This window comes from Lathyrus oleraceus, chromosome 2 (genome assembly GCF_024323335.1).
Source record: "Lathyrus oleraceus cultivar Zhongwan6 chromosome 2, CAAS_Psat_ZW6_1.0, whole genome shotgun sequence".
Taxonomy (NCBI): Eukaryota; Viridiplantae; Streptophyta; class Magnoliopsida; order Fabales; family Fabaceae; genus Lathyrus; species Lathyrus oleraceus.
The window spans coordinates 299627014-299637814 of NC_066580.1; the positions used below are offsets into that span (position 1 = coordinate 299627014).

General features: G+C 33.9%; 1 long non-coding RNA gene across 1 annotated transcript; it reads right to left on the reverse strand.

Moving 5' to 3' along the window:
- Nucleotides 1-1558: 1558 nt before the first annotated feature.
- Nucleotides 1559-3662, reverse strand: LOC127119214 (uncharacterized). The gene is made up of 2 exons (XR_007802721.1): nt 3112-3662; nt 1559-1919 (listed from the first exon to the last, which is right to left on the reverse strand). It is a non-coding gene; the product is annotated as an uncharacterized LOC127119214 (long non-coding RNA).
- Nucleotides 3663-10801: the final 7139 nt, after the last annotated feature.

Below are 10801 nucleotides of genomic sequence, written 5' to 3' on the forward strand. Positions count from 1 at the left end.
AAATAATGCAACCGTAATGAATGCTTCTGCACAAGGGTTCTATTTATATAACCACTTGTGTGGGCTTCAAGCTAAAAAGCCCACTTAAGTGTATTTTGGCCCATATCTTATAATATGCCCAAAATCACTTAAGCCCATGGTACCTTACCATATTTCGTATTCTACTTAAGTACACCGTACCTTACGATGTTCTACAATTCACTTAAGGGCACCGTACCTTACGGTGTTCCTTAGTTACTCTATCTCTCATCAATCCGTCCTTTGTGTGTGACCCTGTAGGTTTTCGCGGCATTGACAAGTATATTAAATCATGTATTTAACATAATAAACAGTGAGCGGTATCTAGCAACACATCACTGCTACCCAAGACACGAAAATGTCATGTGATCTGACAATTCCTTCTGTGATAATACTTATGCGTATAATTACCCTTTTGCCCTTATGTCTATATTGAACACAAGGCATAGACTGTGTCATCCTTGTCCAGTTCAATATTGGGCCCATAGACATTTATCCTGTTACGCAGGATGGACAAATTCCATCTAGGTCACTCATGTCCCTCAGCATGCTTCGTGGAGTACCCATCAACTGTCTTTATGGTTATCCAGTTACGGACAACGTTTGATCAGCAATAAAGCACTCGACTCTACATCTAGGGTCCATAGTGGTTTCAGGTCGAAGAGTGGTATACACCATTATCACCATGAGAATAACTTATGACACTTTGCATAACATTTTATATAGTATTCTCATAGCGGGTCAATCCAGTATAAATATTACTCTTAATATTCATACATATGTTTAAGACTTGATAACTCCTTATCCATGATCCATGAGATGTGATCATCAGTCTATATGCATAATAGTCTTAATGCTTTAGTGTTATCCCACTTCACAATAAAGCTCGACTACAGATACTTTAAGAATAGTGTCCTTATGTTTAATGTGATCTCATGATCAAGTCACACTTGATACATTAAACGGACTAGCTATTCTAGGGACTTTATTAAACAAACGTAATAAAGAAAAAGCCTTTTATTATTAATAAATAATTCGATACAAGTACCAAAAAATATTGACCTCTAGGGCTTACACCAACATATAGAATCCTAATTCTTGAAATGGGGGCACTTGATTATTTCGGTTTGCATCTTGATCTTGGCCTAACCATGAAACCCTAGTTCTTGGAAAAGGGACTATTTAGTCCTTGTGGTTTGATTCATGCCATTTTTCTTAATCATCTCTTGACCATGGCTTATCACATGGCTTTTTATTTGATGATCCATTTGGTCCTATGCCTTATCTTATTCATGTTATTCATGGTGCATTCCTAATCCACGACTCCATGTTTCATAATGCTACATAGTGCAAGTTTCATGTCTTTCATTCATAATTCATTGATTCGTTTATTACAGTGCATTCATTGGCTATGGTTTCATAAGGAATTTCTAATCCATTGATTCTTGATCCATGGTACATTCCTAGTCCATTCGTTCATGTCCATAATGCATGATTCTAAATTATGTTTTAAATATGTTTTTGGAGGGAAACATCACAATTTAAAAATGAGATTTTTTTAATTAAATTCAAAGAACTATTTGCATTCACAAAGGTCCATTAAATCCATACAATATCATTTACATCATCCATACAAAAAATTACAAAAAAAAAAGACAACTTTGACCAATAGTTGACTCTTTGGTCAACTCTGACCAAAGTCAACTCACCTATTTTCTAAACCTAATCCTAAATTTTCATTTTTTTATTCTTCATTGTCCCATGTTCTCTTTTGACTCTCATCCAAAGCTTGCTTAATATGAAAGCAAGCCATGTTTTTGCATTTTTCCATCTCCATGGAACTTTCATGGCACCTTTAGGCCAAGCATGCCTTGAAATCCAATTCCAAGCATAGGGCAGCCCTGCATTTAATGCAACACTAAGTCAATTACATTTCCTGAAGTACAATTTTCAATGTGTACAATTCATCCATACATAATATATCAACATTGCATTCATCCAAATTCATAGTCATAACATGCCATAATTTCAAATAACATCCATCAAAAGCAACATGCATATCCTTGTAAAGCATGACTTCATTCAATTCACAATCAAGGCAAGGGTTAAATCCATACAACAAGAAGCTTACATGATAACCTATTCCTAAGGCCACAAGTATAATAATTGAGTATATTGCGGTAACACATTCATTGTGTTTGACCATTTATAGCATTGCAATCAAAGAGCTACATACAATAGCCTTTCAAAACTCCATGACATCATGAATTTGTAAATGATCAAATTTTATGCAGTAGACAGTTAATAGCATCACATTGCATCATATACAAACTAATCATGTTACATAATGTCATCATCATATCATCATTCATAGATCCTACCTAATGGAACTTGTACCAGGCCTAACAAATCCCTAACAACCCAATGTCAATTCCAGCCCATAACATGTTTCATTCTAATTGATTTGAGTGCAGGTTTTTCAGGTGAAATTAATAACAGATCAAAGAAAAACATAGCTTAGCTTTTACATAACCATTTCACTAACTGCAACAGCAAAAGTCCTTCCCTTCTAATCCAATTTACACATATTCATCTAAATACCAAGCACTCCTTAAAAATATAACAGATCAACCTAACAGTTCATTTAACACCAACTAACTCAACTGAATTATAACTAACCTAATCTAACAGAATTTATAATAGTCTGAACTATAGCCAACTAACTACCACACCCTAACTAACTACTATAACAAACTAAATTGGCACGATTTCTCATGGCTAACAAAGTTAAAAAAACTCTAGCTAAGTTGGCTCATTAATGATTAATAGAGTCAAGTTTCTGTTAAGGGATTGCCTATAAAAATCGATCCCTCACTCATTCTCATATGCAGGCAATCACATAGCAAAAAACCCATTCATTTTGATAAATTTCAGAAACCACAATTTCACTCGCTCTCTCTTCATTCATCACAATAACAGAAAATACACAAAACACTCAATCACTCATCAACACACGAAGAACAGAAGAAGAAGAAGAAGAAGATTAGATTGAAGCAGAGCAAATCGAAACAAAGGAGAGAAAAGATTTGATACCTGTTTGCATCAAAGCTCGAATTCGATGAGTTCTCACTTTGGTTTCGATATTGTTCTTTCCGTTTTCAGGCATGCATAAGTGATTCGAGTTGTTGACGTTTGATTTCGGAAATTAATTTGATGTTGGAGCTGTTTTTCTTTATTTCGTTCTCATTCTGAAGTTGCGGATCCACGAGCATGGAACAAGGTTGAAGACGTGAGGATAAACCGTTGCGTTGAGCCTTTGGAACTTGTTGAATAAGCATGTTTTGAGGCTCCTTTTAGATGGTGAAGGTTGGGCAGAATCATGGTTGTTAGGTGAAGAACCTTCGTGTTCATTGTTTTGCGTCGCGTTTAACCCAGAACGTTTGGCATGTGAGATGTTGAATTAGTATAACAACAGTGAAAAAGTGGATTTGTTGTGCAGTGTCGCGTTTGAATTGGGAAGTTCTTAACTTGAACTTGACTTGGCCATGGCTGAACTCGAGTTGGGTCTTTGGCACTTGTATTTGGGTTTGGGCCTAAGGCCCAAACCTCGCTTTAAGCACCCTCCCATATACTCTACACACCCCTGTAATATTAACCCTTAATCCCTTTTTTTTAATTTGATTAATTTGTTAACTACTTCCTTAATTATGTTGATTAGTGATGATTCCTGGTTTAGGGGATAATTAGGGTTAGGTTAGGTTTATATTTAGTTCAATATTTTCATCATGGATTTAGCAAATAATTTTAATTAGTATTTAGTTAGTTTTAGCTAATTTTGACATCTTTCAGTAATTTTTTGCCTATGGACCATTTTTCACATGTATATGCTCCCTTAGTCTGAAGATTGCATGAATTTCATTAGGATAATTTGTTTGATTTAGCCAATTAGGTAATCTTGATAATGATTTTCCATTTTGATCTTTAATTTTAAATATTGATCATATTGACATAATTGAGTTGAATTGTCATGTTGTTTGCCATGTTAATCATCATGATCATTTGCCTTGATTAAAATTTGAATAGGTCTTTGACATGTGTTAATCTTGATGTTAATCCATGAACCACGATCCATTTGTATGCTAAATATTGTATTGTGATAATTAGTTTAATGCCCATTTGAATATCCATTAGATGATGATTAAATTGGAAATTCCATTTCAATTTATCATGTGTGCCTTGTTTAGATACATTTTCTTATCATGTACATGTGATTAATGTCCATTCTTTATTGATTTTCTATGTGGAATCTATGACTTGAACTTTGATTACTTGTTTAGCCTTTTTTTTATCTCATTCTAACTCCATTACCTTGTGTGATTACTTAGATCATTTAGCTTCAAGTTTGATCTCTATGTCTTTCATTATCACCATTGTGTTTTACCTTTCATTTCCCTTTGTATTGTTTGTTAATACTTAGGAGTACCATGACACTTGATTATTTTAGGCATGGTACTTAGTTTGTAACTTGTATGATCCCATTTCTATGTTTAGTATTGTTTGGTATCATCCCTCCATTATGGGTTATATGTCTTCTTCTCCCATGAAAGTGTAATAGTCTAGATTTATCTTTCTTTTATCGCTTTCATTGCATGCTAACTAAAAGATAAAATCAAACGATAAGAAGATCTCTTTCAAAAGACAAAAAGCACATTTGATCCAACGTCACGTATTTTCCAAATTAAATCAAATCAAATGCAACAGGAGTGCTTGATCTAATGTCATGTATCTCATCCTCCATCCCATTTCCATTTTTTCTTTATCCTTATCTCAATCAATTATATTCCTATCTCAATCTATTCTTGATCCATTCTTATCCATCAAACCATTTTCATAATAAAACTTGGATGAAAAGTGTGGTGTACGTACTTGTACATAACACTCAAGTACTTGGGTTATTGGTTGTACCTAGCTTGGGGGCTCGATGCTTGAGTTTCATTCAAAACACTTAAAAAATAAATGTGAGCCTAAATAATTGCTCTAAGATAGAAATGATGGTTATGATGAAGATATCCTCTCAACTCACGAGTATTCTAATTGTTGAATGTACTTAGTCAGTGGTTAGATGCTCAGTTTCCTCTTAGTACCAATGATTAAACTCGTAAAACAAATTTCACAATAATACTAAAATCCAAGAGATTATTCTTCCATAGGTCACTCTCCTTGTCTCCCATGACCCTTTGTCCAATACCTGCAATATCACTTCCCATTCCTCAACAATGTTACATTATCCTTCTTGGAACTGTAACGGTAATAAATTTGAGATTAAGCTATCAATTAACTTATCTCACAAAGCAAGAGTTGTCACCGCACTTTTATTGTTTCCAAAGGAAAAGGGGGAAAGTACGAACAAAACCCGAAGAAGTTTTAAAACAAAACTAATAAAAAGAGAATAAGGGTTCAGGGGTTAGTTATGCAAAGGGAAGGTATTGACACCCTGAACATCCATGGTACTCCATGGGAACCTCTTTTAAAATGTGCCTTTTGGTTTGAAAATGGGTGTTGTTTGTAAAATATTGGAGAGATGGGAAAAGAAATATGTTTTATGATTTTTTGTGTTTGCCAAGACTTTTGAAGTCTCATGCCTACATACCAACAAAGGAAAATGGAGGATCAAAACCTCGTAGTTCATGGTAAAAATAAAAAGATGTTTGTTTTGATTCATTTTTAATGGGAAGATACATTTGTCATTTTTAGGAGAACACTCAACTAGTCACCCACAAGTATGAGTACTTTGCATCATCATGAGAAGGGCTCCAACTTGGATAAGGATCAATAAGTATGCCACTAGCTCTCACAAATGGAAAATAATTGTCATCAATACTATGGGGATAGGAGAATTATATCTCAACTATGGAAATGACTCATGTCTAATACTTTGAGAAAAGTTTTAAAAGGAAAAGTGCACAAAGGCACAAAATGATTTGAATGAGTTATGCATTTTTAGTCTTTTGGAATTTGTCTGAACATGCTTAATATGGATTAGCATTTATTCAAGAAAAGGTTTTGAAAATCACTTTACAAAAGTCAAGGTTTATTAAGGAAGTAGTTCAAGTTAAAAAAAAGCAACAAGGTTTTAAAAAGAGAAAAGATTTTGAAAATTAAAGAAATGGGAGGAGAGGAAGAGACTATCCTAAAGCATAAAGTAAAAGCAAAGGAGGAAAGATCTAACCAAGAAGATATCAAGCTTTATAACATAAGTCAAGCAAGAATTCCCTCCTTTGGATTAAGCCTCAAGCAAGCCAAATAAACAAATAATAATTCATGCATCAGATGAAACCAAAGTAACTCAACCAGGTCACCAAAGGAAGTTCAAAGTCAAAGGTATCAGATGAATCTCAAGATCTCAAATCACAAGTCCAAAGCAAAGGTCAGGGTCCTAATTCTAAGTCCATCACTCCACAATGATGCCAAGGATAGTAACCACAAGTCTGTGAATAAGGATAACCAAGTTTATTTTTAGGTTCTTCTTTATTAATGTCTTATTTATAATTATATAAAAGAAAGGTCCAAATGGACAAAGAGCAAAATGACAAAAACACAAATAATATGGTATGGAATGCTAAATATAAAGTATAAAGTAAATGGCATAAAATAAAGAAGCATAAAGTAAATGACATTGGAATAAAAGTTAATACAAGTAAAGTGTTAGTAAAGGGTGTTAGTAATCAAAGATGAAAGAGGGTTTGGTCATTTTTTGGAGAATACTCAACTATCCACTCACAAGCATGAAAATATGAACCTATACATCATTTATGAGAAGGGCTCCAACTTGGATAAAATCAACAAGTATGCCACTAGCTCTCACAAAATGGAAAAGGAGCAAAATTTTCATACAATACCATGAGGACTAGAAGACTTACAATTTCACTTATAAAAATGCCTTTGTTTTATTTGGGACAAATTTAGCATTATGTTAAGCAATCGTAATTGGACTTATGTAGAAGTCACAACTATCTGAGGTTGTTCAATAATAATGTTTGTATTAATACATGCTAGAGAAATGATATGTAAACCATTCTCCTTAAGACATGTCACACAAAAAAGAAAGAAAGGGAATGATCAAGCATAAAGGCTGGGAGGATGGTCCATTACTTCAATCCAAACTTCATGACACTTAGGACAAACTTATGCATCAATCTAAAGTACCTTAAATGATCCATGATCAATTAGGAGGTAGATTTGAAATGATGAAAGCTAATCAAGTACCAATCCATACATCATGAACAAGATGGACACAAGCCATCTAATTGACCAAAGGGAAAAGAAAGAGATGAAGGAGAGAGACATAAGAGAAGTCACGCCCAAATTGGATCAAAATTTTGATCAAGTCATCCTCAAAACCAATAATCCATTTTGGTGGATTAGGGTTTTCACCCCATCAACACCCAAGATCCATTGAGTTTGATGAGACTTGAAGTCCAAATCATCATGATCCAAGGCCAACAGAAGTTCACAAGGGTCACAAAAATGAAATGTAATTAACTAAAATAAAAATGCATCAAAGATATTTTTAAATGAATTTTAAAATAGGAGTAAAATGGAAATAATAGTCCTTCAAAACACCAAATAAATGGCTAAGAAAATTATGGAAGGTTGGAAATAAAATAAGAAGTATATAATAATTTTTCCAGATTTTTAAAATATAGAAAAGTATTTTTAAATCAATTAAAACAAGATAGAAAAGAGAAAATTCAGGAAAAATAGAAAGTCGTTGAAATAAAATATGGAAAAATAAAAATCAGATGAAGAAAAATAAAAGAGAATTTTAAAAATTATTTTGGGATTTTTTGGATAAAAAATAAAATTACTATGAATTTTTAAAGAAAAAGCAATTTAAAAAATAAAATAAAAATAATAAAAATCAGAAAGAAAAAAACACGGAGTGTTGGATCACGCCTCATTAATTGACATGGCAGATCCAACACTCTAAATGTGAGAGAACACGATGGAACACGCTGAAAGCTATACACATGATCCAATTCAAATCTAACCAATCAGAACATTTTGTTCTACCAACGTGTCTGATCAATCTCAGACAACCTGAGAAAACTTCGTTCGTCTTCTCCAGTGAGCTCTTACCGAAGTTTCATCATTTGGTAAATTCAAGACACGAGACCACCACCATTGTGATCCTCTTCTCATCCCGAATTCAAACTTATGCTCCAAATTCGTTTATCTAAACCGAGCAAGGGGAATTTCAGAGAAGTTTCAGAAACAAGTAAGCCACGAAGAATAAAATTAAAGGATGAACATGATCAATCAACACCAGATAAGTTATGGGAAAGCATTAGAGAGTGAAGGACTACATTGTGGTAACTTGTTTGAGTTTAAATGATGCTTATAACTACCTTGTCCAAATGATGATTAGAAGTTGATGAAGCTCGATCTGGTTAGAGCACTTCAGCAGGTCATAGAGCTTGGGTATTGTTGCAAGCGTTTTAGAGGATGCCGAAGGTGCTAATGGAATCAAGAAATTGGATTGAAATAAGCAGAAACTTAAAACACGATAATTGAATTTTCTGGAAACATTTCAAGTTGCCGCAGGGATTTCTCGACTCTCCAAAGCTTGGAAATGAATGCAATAGTTTCCTATATTTATCGAGAATGTGATTGGATCCAAATATGTGTGAAATGATGCAAAATTCGTGCAAAATGAATTTGATCCGAGTGTGTGAAAAGTGTGACTTGAAACTCACCAAAACTCAACCAAATGATGCATTTTAAGGGTCAATTAACTTATGGAGATTGGGTTAAACATGTTTAGGTCTAAAACACATGCTAATTTGGCTTGGAATTGAGATTAGTGAAGTTCAAAACTCGGGCAATGGCAATTTATTAAGTTACAAGTCACCATGTTCAACCCAATGGGGCTCCTTACTCACGAGGCTTTTTGATCCCATTCTTTTTGCAATGTGTTAACCTCATGGCCACGATTGAAATGTGCCAAGAAAGGTTGCATTTGGAGGTTTGAGCACAAAGTTATGGCATGTTGAAGTTGGCATGAAAAACTAGTTACATAACTTAGAAAAATTTGAGTGCTTCATGGTTGAAAATGACATGTAATGTCTCAATGAATTTCATGGCCTTCCAGGCATATTTTGACCTTGATCCTTGAACCATACTTGTAGAGGGCATCACAAATGGCATTGTGCAAAAAGAATCAGATTCATATGTTAAAAACCGAAGAACTTATGATCCTTGAAAGTTGGGAAAAAGTCACTTGAAAATAGGTCAAGTTTCACCAAGTCCACAAATGACCTATAATGTCTTCAAACGTTTGATGATCCTCAAAGCATAATTGGATCTTATCATGTAAAGAGAAGTTATAGATGATGTTAGAATAGTCATATTCAAAAATAAGAATTCAAAAATGTTGAGAATTGAAGTAGTTGTTGTCCTTGGAACTTTGACTTCAAAATGTTAACTTTTTGGTCAACCCACTTGGAACAAGCTTGTGCACTTGGACTTTCCTTGAATTTCAAAGCACATGGGTGATCATAGGAACTCAAAATAAGGTTTCCTTGATTTCCTCTTGATTAAATTTCTCAAATCTTGAAGTTGATTGTTGAAGAAGGCATGGAAATAAACATATGAACCTTTGACTTTCTTTGAGAGGTAAGCCACAAACCTTGTGAGATGTTCTTGATTGAAAAGACCTTACCTTGCACCATAAACTTAAGGGAAACAAGAAATATTTTTGGTATTTTGATTACTGGTTAGATAAGAAATTGATCATATAAACACAAAGGTAAAAAAAAACAAATAGGTGTTTGGTGATCCCTGCAAGAAGCAAACCCAAAAATGGATAAAGGGAAGGACCAAGATGTGATATTGTTTGGTGTGCAATGATGAAAATGATATGTGGGATGTTAGGGTTAAAAATCATGGTATGACAGGAACCAAATACCTTATCCCTTTGGATTCCATGAATACTTTCTTGGGAAAATAACCAGTGTTCATCATGTGAACCGAGAGATGTTTGTCTTGATGTCAAACACTTAATTCCTTTTCTTTTTTGCCAATATGCCTATTTACTCTTTGGTTTAGAGTTTATACCTTCATGGATTCAATATACCATTATCTTTTGGTTTCATATTGTTTGTTCCCCTACAGTGATATATTGTTTCCTTGGACCAGACATCATTTTACTTTGGGTCCCATACATATCCTTTTAGGGAAAATAACCAGTGCCAACCTTGTGAGCCAAGAGTTGTTTGTCTTGATGTCAAACACTTAATTCCTTTTCTTTTTGGCTAATATGCTTGTTTACTATTTGGTTCAAAGTTTATTTTCTTTATGGGTTCCGATGATACCGTTGTATTTTGGTACAAGTTATACCCTTCATCACTTTTTATCAGAGTTTATACCCTTCGGTGTCCACATTAGTACCAAGAGTTGTTTGTCTTGATGCCAAATATTGTATTCCTTCTTTTATCCGACCAATATGCTTGCTTTCCTCTGTGGTACAAATTTCATTCCCTTTATGGATTCCAATACACCACTATCATTTGGTTCCAAATTATATCCTGCTCGCACTTTTACCAAACCCTTCAGCTCTTTCTACTTTAATTATTTATCTCTATCATTTCATTCATTTCCATCATTCACTATTCACTACCTTCATTCAATATCTTCTACCAATCCTTAATCCATTGTGATATACTTTCTCTTTGAGCCAAATACATTATTTCTTTGAGCTTCATATATACTTTTGGGCCAATAT